This window comes from Pogona vitticeps, chromosome 3 (genome assembly GCF_051106095.1).
Source record: "Pogona vitticeps strain Pit_001003342236 chromosome 3, PviZW2.1, whole genome shotgun sequence".
In the NCBI taxonomy this organism is placed as follows: domain Eukaryota; kingdom Metazoa; phylum Chordata; class Lepidosauria; order Squamata; family Agamidae; genus Pogona; species Pogona vitticeps.
In genome coordinates, this window is record NC_135785.1 from 26,431,489 (window position 1) to 26,448,201 (window position 16,713).

At 41.9% G+C, this 16,713-nt stretch overlaps 1 long non-coding RNA gene across 1 annotated transcript; it reads right to left on the reverse strand.

Annotated features, from left to right (window-relative positions):
- Positions 1-797: 797 nt before the first annotated feature.
- LOC144587759 (uncharacterized) lies at positions 798-15,804 on the reverse strand. Its single transcript, XR_013542908.1, has 2 exons — positions 6,169-15,804; positions 798-6,051 (listed from the first exon to the last, which is right to left on the reverse strand). It is a non-coding gene; the product is annotated as an uncharacterized LOC144587759 (long non-coding RNA).
- Between the last annotated feature and the right edge of the window lie 909 nt (positions 15,805-16,713).

Below are 16,713 nucleotides of genomic sequence, written 5' to 3' on the forward strand. Positions count from 1 at the left end.
ACAGGCAAGAGAGAAGGGTCACTGAGATTTCTAAAGTCACTGCCAGATAGGCTCCAACATTTAAAGACACTAGCATTTCCTATTTTGTGAAAAATCTGAATGCCAAATGAAAAAGTGAAAGTGGGCACAGTTCACTGGCTAACTCTAGCAATCTGGACTCCCTTTCATGAGGTGGGAAGCCTGGGTAACTAAAAAAAGCTGGACAAAGTATCAGAAACCCTAGAAAGTGAAATGATGAGATCTAAAGGTTGCTGAGGAGTGGGATCTTACATTTTGAAATGGGGCTGGATTGGGTATCATGCCAGATATGTTACTCAGCAGAACTGCAGCCAAATTGCATATTTTCACTTTGTGTAGGGTATACATTCAGCATCAACAGATAATGAATTCTGGAGATGCTGATCTCGTGCCTATTATATTGATACCTTTGGAAAATAAATTTGAAGTCTCTGGTATTGCAAAGGTAAGGGTTGTTTCATGATGGTACACCATTCTGGCTTCAGGCAAAGATCATCCTGATAAAGGTTAGAATGAAAAATGAGACATGCACAGAATACATGTCTTATTTTTATTTTTCTTCTCCCTTCTAGTAGAGTTCTGCGCTCGAAAGCCGTACTTCCGCAAAACTCCAGCAGCAACCACAACACCACTAATAAAGCTGTAGCCTCTAGATTTGCCCTGCTCAAACTTTGTTATCATCTTTATTGCATTTGAGCTTTAGTGGCATCGAATGCTGCATCTCAATATTGTACTCTCTCTTTTTTTTTTTCCAAAAAAGCACATAGCTCGTGCAGTGATTTTTATTGGATATCTGTGTGAAATGAAAAGGCAGAAGTGTCAAGCGTGTCAAAAGGGGAATCTCAGGCAGGTCAAAGGACAGACGGGAAAATGAAACATGACCTGAAAATATATTATTTTCTATGATATATAATTGTTCAGGTCCTGTAGCGCTGGACACTTTTTGCTGCTGTTAACCGAGTCTGTTTCAATGCCAGAGTAGACTCCTTACCTTGAAAAGATTCTTCAAAAGGAGGAGGTCACTTTTCTGTGTTTATGCAGCTGATCTTTGGAACAGCCCTACGAGATAGCAGCCTCAGAATCTCACAAATGACTGAGGATTTGAACACCGCTCTCCAAAATATAACATCTGATAGAACTAGAGATTAGTAGTGCAGGCATAACTAGAAGCCAACATGGATTTGTCAAGAACAAATCCTGCCAGACTAACCTTTTCTCTCTCTCTCTCTTTTTTTGATCAGGTAACTTTTCTGGTAGATGGTGGGAATGCTGTAAATGAAATATATCTTGACTTCAGCAAGGCCTTTGACAAAGTGCCCCATGATGTTCTGTTTAGCAGCTAACTAGATATAGGTTGGACAGAACAACTGTCAGGTGGATACACAGTTGATTACAGAACAATACTCAGAGATGCTTATCAATGGCTCCTACTGAGACTGGGAGGAGGTAACAAGTGGGGTACCACAAGACTCATTCCTGGGCCCAGTGTACTTCATTTTTATGAATGACTTGGATGATGGAGTGAAGGGAATATGTATCAAATTTATGGATGACATAAAATTGGGTGGAATAGCTGAAACGTTGGAAGACAGAAACAAAATTTAAAATGATTCATATAGGGTTGAGTTCTGGGCTGAAAACAAAAGAATGAAATTTAATAGGAATAAGTGCAAAGTTCTATGCCTAGGGAAGGAAAACCAAATGCAAAGTTAAAAGACGAGGGATACTTGGCTCAGTAAAACTACAAGTGAAAAAGATACTGGAATTTTTGTAGATCACAAGCTGAATATGGGCCAACAGGTGTGATGTGGCTGCAAAAAAGGCCAATGCTATTTTAGGCTGTATTAACAGAGGTACAATATCCAAATTTCGTGAGGTACTAGTCCCTCTCTATTTAGCACTGGTTAGGCCACATCTTGGGCACTTTGTCCAGTTCTGGACACTGAACTTTGAGAAGGATGCCAACAATCTGGAGCAACTTGAGAGCAAAGAGGATGATCAGGGGGCTGGGAACCAAGCCTTATGAGGAAAGACTGAAAGAACTGGGAAGGTTTAGCCTTGAGAAAAGAAGACAGAGGGGAGATATTACAGCACTTTTCAAGTACGTGAAAGGCTGTCATACAGAGCAGGGGCAGGATCTGTTCTCGCTCATCCCAGAGTGCAGGACATGTAATAATGCGCTTAAGCTGCAGGACGTTATGAAATACATAGAAGAACAGAGGGAAACGTCATATTGGGTCCTGTATCCAATTATGTTGTTCTACTAGCTGAACATCTGTAACAGTTGCAAATTTTCAGAATTACCACAAAAGAAGTGTCCAGTACAGTCTCATGCAAACGGATATGCAAGTGGCTGTATAAACAGTGTTGTAAGAGGTTGCACAAGTGGATGCTTGGACAACTGCATGTAGGGATGTATGATCTTGCACAACCACACTAGCAGTGATAAGTCTTGTTGGATTTTGAACCAGATGTCTAGAAAGAAACTCTATACCACCCATTCTGCTTTTGTCTTGCTGCCCACATCCTCCCCAAAATGGCAGCATAGAGGAACAATTCTGGATGGAGGAAGGAATTGTTACACTCTTATTGTACTAGCATTTCCACATTTTGGGACTGGGCAAAATGCTCATAGTGGGTCCCCCATCTCTCATTGTTGCCAATGTTCATTCATCCTCTACCCTTGTGCTCCCCAAGACAAACTGGGTCCATCATCTAGAAAAAGGGAGGAGGAGGCATGGAGAGAATGCTGGCTCTTCTTTTAGTGCCTCTCCAGATTCTTTCATTCAGGGCCAAACTATACATGGCATTAGATGAACTTCATATTGGTTTGATTTTGTTGTTATTTACTTGAACATAAGTGATTCAGCTTAGGAACATTGCACATAGGGATGGAGAGGTCTAATCCTTTCTTACCCAGCCATGTCCCTTCTCCATTCAAGGGGGGGGGGGATGTCAGGCTACATGTGACATGGAATGTTTTGCTTGATCCCATGTTGCAGTGGCAAAATGGAAAAGGAGCAGCAACAGAGGCAGGAGTTTCATGGATTGTGAGGGCGCCCTCTTCTGGGGTTCGTACTCTTTGCAGATGATTTAAAGCACTAACTTCCATTACCAAACACTGGTCAGATCAAAGATGTTTTTCTCTAGTCATTACTTGTCATTTTAGTCATAACGGAATTCTACATGACTGAGCCATGTCACTGATGTTACTGATTACACCATTGTTGCCATGTTGTCAAGGCGCCAAGGTCTGGGGAATATACTGTAGCTGCTTAACTCAAATTCCAAATTGGGCTTTTAAAACCTTTTTTTTAAAAAAAAATATATATATTATTATTACAAAAAATACAAATAAAGAGAACAGACAAAGACAAAGAAAAATACAACTATTTAAAACTCTAAATACATAACATAATATGCACCCCTCCACCCCCAGGATATAATCAAAGTTTGATCCTTTTGAAATATCTTTTCTCTCCAAAAGTATAATGACTCTTGGTCTGGAGTATTTCCTTTGCCTTGCTCAAACAGATATTCTAAAAATACATTCCATATAGCTTTAAAACAGGTTACTTTCAATATACCTTTCCTGAATTGTAATTCACATGCCAATTTATCAGTAATAGCAATCCTCCACATTTCCTTATATGGTAAACTGATTGTTTATGTTCCGGTTTCTTGAAAATATCAGTCTTACTACTGTTACCATAATAGCAATTATTTCTGTTTTTTCTCAATCTGTATTGGTGCTTTTAAACATGTTTAACAAAACAATCCTTATTAGCTTTTTTAAAAAACAAACATACTGCGACTCGTGGCGCAGTGGTTAAACCGCTGTACTGCAGCCAAAACTGTGCTCACGACCTGGGGTTCAATCCGAGGTAGCGGCTCAAGGTTGACTCAGCCTTCTATCCTTCCGAGGTCGGTAAAATGAGTACCCAGCTTGCTGGGGGGGGGGCAATGTGTAGCCTGCATAATTAACTTGTAAACCGCTCAGAGAGTGCTTGAAGCGCTATGGGATATAAGCAGCACGCTTTGCTTTGCTTTTGCTTTTGAATGTGAATCTTGAGTGCTGGAAAGTTTGTTTTGCTTCTGCAACATGAATGTTGTTGCCGCAGAACTACTCTTTCTAAAGTAAAACTGAAATTGGCATTTGAAGTTTAAGCATAAAATATCCCAATTTAACGTTTCTGTCAAAGTTTCAGGTCTGCATTTAAAAGTTTCTTCAGAATCATGTACATCTCCATCTCAATAATCTCCACCTCAAAGATTATTGCTTTGCCATGCATAATTCTCTGAAATGGGGAGGGGAGAATGAACACTTTTATAGCAACAGAATTCAGCTGGCACAATATTTCATGCCCTGATTCTTGTGCAAGGGTTAACTTGGCCAGTTTATTTCTTGGTTAACATATTTTAATATGGAAAGATCTCCCTCTGGTGGTGAAGAAACAGCTTCCGCCTCCTACTGTACAGCAACTTTGCTTAGCAGCCCGATTCACAGAAGGCAATCCTGCACACACTCTCTATGTTGCAGGTCACAAAGCAACTGTGAATAAGACCAGTATGTTTTCAGCGAAGGAAAACATATGCAATGTGTCAAATGTGTAAATGATGATGGCATCATTTACCCATCTTCAACAGTAGTTAAGGAAAGGAATCAAGCAGATCTAAACTGGGTCCATAGGGTGGGAGAAGGAATTTAAGCTATATTTCCTTTATATTTCTGGAAGACGTTTTTACTTGCATTCATAGGGCAAACATGCATTCACAGGACAAACAGCTGTAGGGGACAATTTCATTGGCTAAGTGGGACAGAAGGAATGCATTTCCTTTTCCATGTCTCTCTTGAGCAGCTTTTAAAAGTTACTGTTTGGACTCTTAGTCACCTTTGGGACTATGATTCCTCTTCTTTGCCTAGGATATAGATGCAAGCTTGAACACACAGTCAACTGGTGGGTCTTAGTGGAACTGCAAGATGCCCCTATCCATTCCAGAGAAAGTAGAGATCAGAACAATTTGTATGCCATCCTGGATTCCTTGGAGAAAAGGCAGGTTAAAAACAGTCAGTGGCTGGCATCACCAGCATGAAATACCTTTCCATCATGGAAGATGCCATTCTTCTTCTCTGCCCCTTTTCTGATTTGTGAACAAATGTGTGGGAGCAGTGGGAGCCACAGCATGGAAGGAAGAAGTCCTTTAAAATAAATCACAGCCATTGAATTATGTTACTAGCAAGGGGAGATTTTTAATAATAAAAGACTTCTTCCTCCTGTCCTGTGACTCCCAGAGCTACCATTTGATGAAAGGGATCATTCACAAATCAAAAAAGACACGGGAGAGAAAGGGGAAGTCGTACATTATTGAAAAATCTCTTTCTGCTGGTGACATCATCACACTTTCTCAACCAGAGCTATGCCAACAGAATTTCAGCCAGGAAGTGTGTAGAAAACAACAACTCCATTATCCTTTCTTGCACTGAAAAAGGATACAGCTTTGTGTGCCTTGGGCCCGTGTTGTATGTGACAATAAATATAGTGCTTGTGTCCTTCCGTTTTGGTACTCAAAACTCAATTTCAGTTAATAATGGCTGTCTCCCGTTTATTGCAAGGGAAGCCATTCGTTCTGTCACCCTGTTCTCTAGCCATTAGTGCAATCCCTTGCAGCAAGAAGTTCTTCCTTCTATGGAAGCAATCTAACTTTTGCATCTTATTTATCGATCACTTCTAGTAACAAGGTAGGAAAAAGAAAACCACTCTGTGTATTGTGAAAATTGGCTACAGAAGAGAAGAACCATCTCATCAAACATTTTCCATAGAAAATGACCTTGACAAACTTGGATTTTGAAAGGAGAATCAATAAGAAAAGGGACGAAAGAAAGCAAGGCGCTTGGGTGCACAGTGCAACACATCTGTGTACAGCCGTATGTTTATTTATTCCTTTTGTAACGTTGCAAGATGGTTTTTAGATTACAATGGTCCAGGAGAGAGCAGACGAAGTGAATCTCTTTAGTTGCAGGTAATCACATCCCTGGAGAATGATGTCATGAAAAACAATGTACCTGTTACATCTTCACCACCATCATCATTATCAGCAATAACAACAACCAACAAATTGTGCAGTGCTGGGTTGTGTGCCTCTACATACCTTTTGCAGTTGGGGACTAAGCACAATGGTTGAACACAACATGTGTCTCTGTGGGAGATGAGCTTCAGACAAGGAATGGTTGGTGGGTTCCATACAAATCCCAAGACCATCATAGGCCTGCCACACTTCCATGGTCTCCCACGATGCCCCCTTTTGCTGCGGGTGTCCATGGAGGTTTCAAGAAGAAACTATCTTTGCATTTGAGCAAAGCCATTGCAAGGCTCCTGAGAGCTGCCCTTTTAATCTCAAAAAACTAAATGGAGGCAATGTCTAGGCATTTCTGGTTTTGATTCTCCCCCCTCCAGTTTATGGACACTTCTGACCATGTCTAGGCCTAATGGTCAAGGATGCTGGAGGGGAAAAAGTTAGGCCTCTGGGACCATCAAAGTTACCCACCCCTGGCAAAATGGCTCTATAGCCCATAATAAGCTGCACTGCACCAAGAACTCCAGCACTCCCACTTCCACCCCTGAACATTGATAGCAACTGCCAAATATGTTTTGCCTGCCCCCTGTGTTCTCAAAATTCAGCTGCTGCTGCTATCTTAGATGCTGCACCATAGAACATTGTGGAAGGGCAGGGAAGAATAATCCATTCAGGCATTAGGGTTGCAATAGTGGTGGAAGATGTAAAACCTACATCATGTGCCCACCCCACTGGGAAGCGAGACAGGCCTTTGCATGTCCATGACAAAGTTCTACTGAAGAACTTGTAGGCACGTACAGCTGACTGCACATGATTTCCATGACTGGGAACCATTGATGAAAATGTTGGAGATGCTGTAAGAACATATAGGTGAACGTAGACCTTCACAGTGAGCTTCCAATAGTCTGCCTTGCTGTTACCGATGCAAAGTATCAGGAAACTTCAGTGGGTCCAAAATGCACCATCCAGATTGCTGCCTGAGGCTGGTTATAGGGATTACATAACCCTCCTGATACAGCAGCTCCACTAGCTGCCGATGTATTTCTGGCCATTTCTGGTTTTAACCTAAGTGGCCTGGGTTCAAGCTATCTCAGAGACCGTATCTCCCATTATGAGCTGACTCAAGAGTTAAGCTCATCAGGAGAGGCCTCTCTCTTGGTCCTGCCACCTTCACAGCATGTCTGATGGGGACACAGGAGAGAGACTTCTCTGTTGCTGCACCCAGACTTTGGAACTCCCTCCCACAGGATGCCAGACTGGCTCCATCTTTGCTGTCCTTCCACAAGCAGGCAAAGTCCTTTCTCTTTGGGCTCTTCACTTTTTAGCAGCTTCTATGGAATCTTGCAATGTGAGAATGTTAGGGCAGATGATCCTTGGCGTCCCTTCCAACTGTACATATCTATATCCTTCTCTGATTTATAACAGGCAGGAATGAAAGCAGACACCTTTCTCTATCATTGTTATCTCCACTTCTCTAGCACAGAAAAGGATGCCATTGTCTCTCTTGATTCCTAATTCTGAACAAGGTCAGTTCCAAGTTCTCTGTATGAACCCAATTGCTTCAAAACCTTGAATGTGTGGAAGGCACATTAGTGAGCACTTTGGGTTTGATAGTACCACATTTGATCTGACATCTTAATTATCAAATTTTAGGTTCATTCTCTACCTGTCATTGACTGTGAGCAATCAGAGCGAGTACAGATGTACAAGGAAAGATATTGATGGAGTAATTTTATTATCATGTGTCATTATGGGGAATTATTCTCCATAATGGCACATCATTCCCTTATTCAGAGAAAGTGTCTCTGTTGAACCCCATTTCTTTCCACATCTACTGTGTGAGGCAAAGAAGACCCTAAAAATGCTAGTTCCAACTTGGTGAACTAGTTGGGCCTAACATCTAATTACTTTCTGACAGTTTCCTTCCCAAATCAAGGAACTGCTCTGAATTGTTAACAAACCATTCTTGCTTCTTAGATTTATTACTTCTCCTGAAACCACCACTGTTCCAAAGTGGGTGGGTGGGGGGCTAGGGCTAGAGAGCAGTTGTGCTTCTGACAAGGTGTGTTTGTTTGTTTATCATTTTATTGTTTAACATAAATAATTTGTTGCTTTTCTACACATGGGAAGAAACTCTCTGGGTAACCTTGGGCCAGTCATACTCTCTCAGCATATCCTACCTCACAGGGTGGCCCATTTTTCTTTCTTCTGTGATTGTAACTTAATTTAATTCTGTTTCCCCTTCGTTTTAGATTTCTGGATACTGCTGGGAAGCCGCAGTGGTCTAGCCTTCATGTTGGCCAAGCTTTCCCCAAAAGCGCCTGGGTTTATGTATCATGCACTGACACAATGGAGACAAACAATCTGCTCCCATTAAAATGGAGAAAGCTGACACAGTATTTACAATACCAGTCATGCCCCGTTTTGCATTGTCTTGATTGTTTATGGCTCTCTTTTCTTGTTGTCCCACTTGCTTCTGATGACCTTCTATCATGGTGTCCATAGCAACTCGGAGAATGGGATGAGGCCGTGTTGGCAACAAGATGTTGTGCTGTGCAAAAGAGAGCTTGACTCTCCACGGCAGGAAAAGAAAATGTAACCTATTAAGCTGGTTACAGCTATATGAATCCTCTGTGGCTAAATAATCAAAGAGTAGTGAAAGCACGACTGCAATGCACTTTCATTTCTTGGCCTAGTTTATGAATTACTGGTGGTGATGGCAATCATCTTTGTGTGGGGAAGAAGCTAGCATATGCCTTTCTCTTCACTCCTCAGATGGCCAAGTTCACCACATAGATAAGGCATCCTTCAGTCTCGAGAGACTATGGTAATGTGCTCTGTATGGAGGACTTGGAACAGTGTCTAGTGTAGCTGAGAAGGCCAATTCGAGAGTGACAGTCCCTTCCTCACTGAGGACAAATACAATCTGTCCTCTGCCCAGTTCTCTGATTTTTCTTGTTTTGGGTCTGCCTCTTTGCCTCGGCCTGCTGGACAAGGGTCTCTTCAAATTGGGAGAGGCCATGATGCACTGCCTGCCTTCAGGCTGAACACTCAGATGTCAAGGTTTCCCATCTGTTGAGGTCCATTTCCTAAGGCCTTCAGATCCCACTTGCAGATGTCCTTGTATCGCAGCTGTGGTCTCCCTCTGGGGCGATTTCCCTGTGCTAATTCTCCATACAGGAGATCCTTTGGAATCCAACTGTCAGCCATTCTCATGATATGCCCAAGCCAACGTAGACATCACTGTTTCAGTAATGTATACATGCTAAAACTTCCAGCGCATTCTAGGACTACTCTATTTGGAACTTTGTCCTGCCAGGTGATACCAAAAATGCGTTGGAGACTATGCATATGGAACATGTCCAACTTCCTCTCCTGCTGTGCACAAAGGGTCCAGGACTCACTACAGTACAGGAGTGTGCTCAGGACACAGGCTCTATAGACCTGGATCTTGGTATATGCCATCAGCTTCTTATTAAGCTATACTCTTTTTGTGAGTCTAGAGAACATGGTAGCTGCTTTGCCAATGCGTTTATCCAGTTCAACATCTAGGGAGAGAGTGTCAGAGATCGTTGAGCCAAGGTACACGAAATCATGGACAACCTCCAGTTCTTACATAGAGATGGTAATAGAGGGAGGTGAGTCCATGCCCTGGCCCATGACTTGTGTTTTCCTCAGGCTGATCATTAATCCAAAATCTTGGCAGTCCTTACTAAAACAGTTTCATATATTGTTGGAGCTTTTCAGCAGAAGTCACAACAGCAGCTGCATCATCGGCAAAGAGGAAGTCCCACATGCATTTCAGCTGGACTTTTATCTTCACTCTCAATCTAGAGAGATTAAATAGCTGTCCGACATTAAATTCATGACACCAAGCAAAAGGATTTGTATGTTTTGTTAATGTATTTTTCACCAGGCCCGATTGTTTTACGTTCCTGTGTTTCTTCTCTTTCAATGGTGTAGTGATGCATTGTCTTTGTTTCCAATTTTTGCTAATATTAGGGATGGGATGTAGGTTTCTGGGAAGTTCTGGAAGCAGCCTTGAAAGAAAGGCAGGGCAGACACTTACTAAAAGAAACAAATATTCTATCCACTTTCAAGCGAATAGTGGTTTTCCTTGAACTCATCATGCGTCATGCAAGCACCTCTCCTGGCGTACTTGTGCCAGAGAAGAGGACAAGGTTCTAATGGAAAGGCTGATTTATTTCGTCAATGAGTTCTTTATATTGTATTGTACGTGTTAGAGAAAGGGTGTTCTGTGTGAGCTCTGGCTTTGCATGCACATAAACACATAGGCTGCCTGCCAGAGATAATAGGGCAACTGTGACACAACTAGCATCTGTACGACATTTAGACACTGCTGTCCCAGTTCTGCTAGTGTGCCAGATGTCTTCCCTGTGGTGCCCTCTTGTTATCTTTGGGCTGTCTGCCACCTCTTGTGTCATCCGGCAGCCACATTTTATTACACACATAAGCACTCCTGCTCTTCACTCAGTTCATCTAATGAAAACCGATGGGATTTTGCCATCTTAGCTTGCTGTTTCTCTCCCCCCACCCGCTCTGGGAATGTGGGATGGAAGCTTCCACAAGTATTGAATTTGAATTAACCTTGGAATAACACCACAGACTTCATTAAGACGTGTCACTGCAGAATAAGTGCTTCAGGCGGAAAGAGGCCTAATTGGACCTGGACTTGTCTCCGGCCAAATGGCTTTTGTCATATAGTTCACCCTTGAGGAGTAGGGACCTCATTAATCCCAACACAAATGCCAATACTGATGGTAAGTGAAACTCATGAGTGGCATAAGGGCCATGATATGAAGGTGCGGACAATGTTGGCCTTTTTGAGCCGCTGCACTAGATGGAAGTGGACCAGCTGCAAAATATTTGATTTTCCTTTACTTTCACAAATACTGTGCCAATTAACAATTGAGATTTCCTTTGCAGTATTTGATTTAAGGAAGATGATTTTAGGTTCTAGGTCTCTCCTGCCACTTTTCTAGTGATCTGTGCACCTTTTCAGATATATGACAATGCTGACTTTTGATACTAATCCTTTGAAAAACACGTAAGGTCACTTTTGTGTGCCCTTTTTGGTTCTGTTTTATACCCACAGAAAATAGCACCTACCAGTTGCACATCCCCTGTCAGACTTTTTAATGTTTCAAGACCAGTGCCACTTCACAAACCCCATTGGTGATTATAGATATTATTACCATGTTGTCCCTGTTTGTTATGTATAGCCTGAGATTAATTTAGCTACCAATCATTGTCATTGTTTACAGAGCAATGCGAAGTGAATAGGAGTTTTGAAGGTCATTGCCAGGTGTGAATTACTATACTACTACTACTTTCAGTCTATATCAGAGTGCATTCTGATAAAATTAGTAATGTATAAGCATGCAACACAGCATTTAAGCACAACCTTAATATTGTCTGTGTGCATGTGCACCCGCAATCCATTAACATACGACTCCTCAAAATAAGCAATGATAACAAAGAATTAGGTAAAGGTAAAGGTTCCCCTTGACATTTTTAGTCCAGTCGTGTCCGACTCTAGGCGCAGGGTTCGTCCTGTTTTCAAGATGTAGAGCCAGCGCTTGTCCGAAGCCAGTTTCTGTTGTCATATGGCCAGCGTGACTAGGGAACGCCACTTTACCTTCCCACCGAGGTGGTACCTATTTATCTACTTGCATTTGCATGCTTTCGAACTGTTAGGTTGGCAAGGAGCTGGGACAAAGCGACGGGAGCTCACTCCATTGTGTGGATTCGATCTTACGACTGTTGGTCTTCTGACCCTGCAGCACAGGCTTCTGCGGCTTAGCCCGCAGTGCCACCACGTCCCTTTAACCAACTGCTAAAAACCAGCTAAAAAGTTCCAATAAAATACACTGGTCACTGACCTTTCCTTATACCCAGCATCTATGACTCCAGGTTGATCCGATAGGTTTCCAAACCTTATCTAAATTTATCCAGCTCTGGTTCCATGCAAAGATTCTGGGGGAGAGAATTCCACAGCTTTGGAACCAAGTGGGAAACTGCCTGAAGCCTGGAATTTGCCACCTTAGTATAACGGATTAACAAAAATCCAGAATCTGCAGTCCTTTTAAGAGGAATACACCAGTTCTGCTAAATAATTAGGACAGGAAGAAGATAGGGATTTAAATGTCAGGACAGGATTTTAAAATATGTCATTGACCTGATAGGCAGCCAATGCAATACCCTATAATGACGGGAAATATGGGAGTAACATGATAAGTTTAAAACCACTCACACCACAATATCCTGTACCAGGGTAAGAGGAAAGAAAGCCTGCCAAAAGGCTTTTAACAGTAATTCTGGCATGAAATCACCAGGGCATGGACTCCTGAGCTTTGTAGTCTCAGTAGTCAAGAAATGATGGATCCGGTCAATATTAGCAACATAGGAATTGCATATCTTGGCTGCCACATTCACAAATGAACAGAGTGACAGCCAGTTATCCAGTAGAAGGTTGAGGTCCATAGCCTCCAAGACAGAGGTCACCCAATAACCTTGGAAGGAGAGAGGAGGGACAGTCAGTGGATGAGAAATGTTGCGCAATAAATCATCTTAGAACTGCAGAGTGGGAAGGGACCCTATGGGTCATCTAGACCAGCCCCTTGTCAAGAAGGCACAATGGGGAATCAAATTCCCAGCTTCTGACTCTACAGCCAAAGGCCTAAACCACTGAGTAGAAATGGGATATTTGAATATCTCTACTGAAGGTGGATGGGCTCTTTGGACCCTTCTCCCAGAACCAGCCTGGTCCACTCATCGAGCTTTACATGGCATGTGCATCCATCGTTAGTAACATTGTGCCAATTGCAGAAGTAGCCCAGCCAGTGCTTCCCCGCCATCTCCCTGCGGGGATGACCACTCAGCAGCTGAGCATGGAGGTTTGTCATCCCACCTCCTCACTGGAGTGGTCAGCAGTGCAGGGAAGTGGGAAAGGGCTGGCTGGGCTACTTCCTTAATTAAAATTCTGGGGGAAAGGAATGAACCTCCAGGGCACCTATGGCACCCCACTTCATATTCGTATTCCCAGGGATACAAATATGAAGTTCCCATGTCTACCACTGAGCATGTGCTCAGGAAACAAACCATCTCTTTGTTTTGGGGCCATGTATAACTGTATAAATATTCGCCTTGCAGTCCTACTCTTAAGTCTGAGGAAGTGGACTTGATCCATGAAAGCTCTCACTAAAATATAGCAGTTAGTCTATAAGATGCCACAATGTTGTTGTCTTCTTTAATTTTTTTTCCTTTTTCTTTTGTTTAAGATTGAAGATGTTTAGCTTAGCTTAACTGATGCTTCCAGAAGGTGCAACACAAGTACACAACATCAACTTTCATCTTGATACAGTTAGCTTCAGTATCTTGGCCCAAAGGAATACTGCAGAGAACAGGCCAAAACGTTCAATACTGTTTTTAGGCTGCTTTTGAAATATGTATCTTATTATTTATAGTAGGAACTCCTTATCTGTGGGATCATTATCCATTGATTCACCTGTCCATGGTCTGAAAATATTAAAAATACTATAAGAAAAATCCGCAAACTATATATATTTTAATATTTTCAGACCATGGATAGGTGAATCAGCAGATTATATACAAATGCCAGGGTAGTGAAGGAAAGTTGCGGATTCTAACTTTTAAAAAATCACCATCGTCACTACAATCGCAGATCTGATTACTGTCAGGGCTTCTTGTGAAATATGACTCCTGCACCTGCGTTCATTTATGGCATGATAAAATAGCAATCTGCATCAGGTTGCTGGCAGCCATTTGTTCTGGATCTGTCTTCAGTAACAAGTATGAGTGATTAATGCAAGCCAAGCTCAAGTGCACACAAAGGAGATTGGAGGAACAAACTGCCGTGTTTCCAGGTGAGAGACATAAACCGAAGGAGAACTGAAGGGAAGAAAACAGTTATGTTGTTAAAATGCTGGGACAGAGTTGATGTGCTGCACAAGAGCCATGATAAGAATTTTCTACAGAGTCCATTTGCTTTGGGTAAAAGCAGTTGTGAGAGGAGTGAAGGGTGTTGGATTAGGACCAAGTTAGAAAGGGAAGAAATTAAAAATTAAAAGAAATTAAATTAAAACCCAATTAAAAACATGGCTGTTTATTCAGGCCTTCCCTCCAGCCAACTCTTGATTTTTTCTTACTTTTCCTTTTTATTTTTACTGCTGTTCTTGTTTGATTATTATGTATTTGTCTATGTTTTATTATTTGATTTTATATTTGGAAGCCGCCTAGAGTGGTCCGGTGGGCCAGATAGGCGGGGTATTAATTAATTAATTAATTAATTAATTAATTAATTAATTAATTAATTAATTAATTAATTAATTAAATAAATAAATAAATAAATAAATAAATAAATAAATAAATAAATAAATAAATAAATAAATAAATAAGATAGTTCATGTTCCCTTACCTGTCCCTCTGGCTGTATTTAATGAAAGAATAAAAATTTAGAGGTTCTGCACAGGATCTAGTCTAGATGAGTGACTGTGGCTGCATAGCAGAGAACATGATTTGCACGAACAAGGTACTAGAGGTACTGTGGCATATCTTGGGTACCTTGAAGATATGAGAGGGCCAAACTTTATCCAGCACCAAAATCTGGAGATGGATCTGCCAGTGCCTCCTGGTCCTATTCACTCCCTTCCCCATCTTTTTCTCTTTTTTGAAATGAAAAAAAAATCTCTTTCCTTCAGGAGCCACCACACTCCGCTGCTCCTTTTTCTTGCTAAAGGCTCACACCATATCTCAGAGCAAAATGTGTGCCATTTGCTCTGAGTGTCAAAATTTCCACTTACGGCTCTTGTCACTTCAGCGGCAAGATCAGCATATAACATGGCAACCGCCTGCCCAGTGGTCTTCCACCTGGGGAAACTTTCAAGCTGTCCCCAGAAAATGAAATGGAAGACAGCCACCATGTTGATGTAAGAATTGGCATCCAAACCTTTTCCAACAAAACTGCCTCCTCTGGTGGCAATGAAGGGGTACTTAGTTCCTTAAGGACAACAAATGGGTACTGTCATGGTCACGAGGTGTTTGGGTGATCAGCTACAGTTTACACAGTGCTTTGGGTGTATTTAACTACCTGAAACTGTGAGCAAGAACAGCTAGAGGTGTTTCTTCAACTCTTTTGTAGTTTGTTGTTTTCATAGAAATATGAAGGTACACACTATAAATGCTCAGTATTGACCTTCACACATTATTCTCTCATTTTTAATGTTTCTTGAAATAAAAGCAATCCATTTTCCCACGCTTCTATGAGTGCATTTAGCGCTGTCTGCATATTAAACTCATGCTTTCATGTTGCACATTAAAAACCCGGAGAGATCTGATGCTTCTGATGGGTGAGGTGGGTAGGAGATAATTCTGAGACATTAGCATTCCCATCATGCAAACATCTAAACGAGGGTCCTTTCCCTCTCTTCCCTAAAGTTTCCCCTTTGGACCCTTTGCAGTCCTGTCTGGAGCCAGAGAACTATCATACCTACAGTAGTGGGTTCTGATCTGGCAGAATCCGGATTCAAGGAATTGGTCTGCAATTGCGTGGTCTAGAGTAGTGATTCTCAACCTTCGAGTCTCAGATGTTCTTGGATTAAAGTTCCCAGAAGTCTTCACCACCAGCTGTGCTGGCCAAGATTTCTGGGATTTATAGTCCAAGAATATGTGGTCACTCAAGGTTGGGAACCACTGCACTTGAGCTTTGTTGTGGAAAAAAAAAAGAGTCCCATCTCAAGTCCTTGGAAGATGATAGAGCTGCAGATGTCATAAAAAGTACATAAGACCATGAGGCAGCAACTTTGTTATATGTAGAACTGGAGGATCATAGCCTTCATTTCTGGCTTTATATATATATATACAGTGGTTCCTCGCATAGCGAGGTTAATCCGTTCCGGATTAACCTTCGCTATAGCGAAACATCACTGAACGGGACAGGGAAAGCCATTGGAACGCATTAAACATCGTTTAATGTGTTCCAAAAGGCTCCTTTACTCCTTTACTCACCGTTCAGCGAAGTTTCCTATGGCCGGCAGCCATTTTCGTGCCCTCGTTAAGCGAGGGGAGGGCGAGGGGAGGGCGTGAAAACGCTGCGCGCGGCCATTTTGGGGCTTCCGGCGCCCATTTTGTCTGCCGAACAGCTGATTGTCGGAGCTTCGTTTTGCAAAGATCGGTAAGCGAAACGCTTACCGATCTTCGCAAAGCGAATTTCTCCCTATCTAAAGCTCGTTGAACGATCGCATTAGCGATCCCAAAAAAGGGATCGCTATGCGATTTCGTCGTTGTATGGTGCGCTCGTTAAGCGAGGCACCACTGTATTCAAATTTTGGTAATGGTATAATTGATATTTGTTCTATATTGAACTTTTCTCTTTGGGGGAAGATCCTTGCTTGTTTTTTTTCCTCTTTCAAAACTGCATCAAGCTACTTTTCTAAAAGTTTTAATATATTTGGTTTCTCATTCTGTACACAAAGACACACATATAAAGGAGCTTTGTTGCACAGTGGTTAAACTGCACTACTGCAGTCAAGATTCTGATCATGACCTAAGTGTGTGTGTGGGGGGGTGTTGAATTTTTTT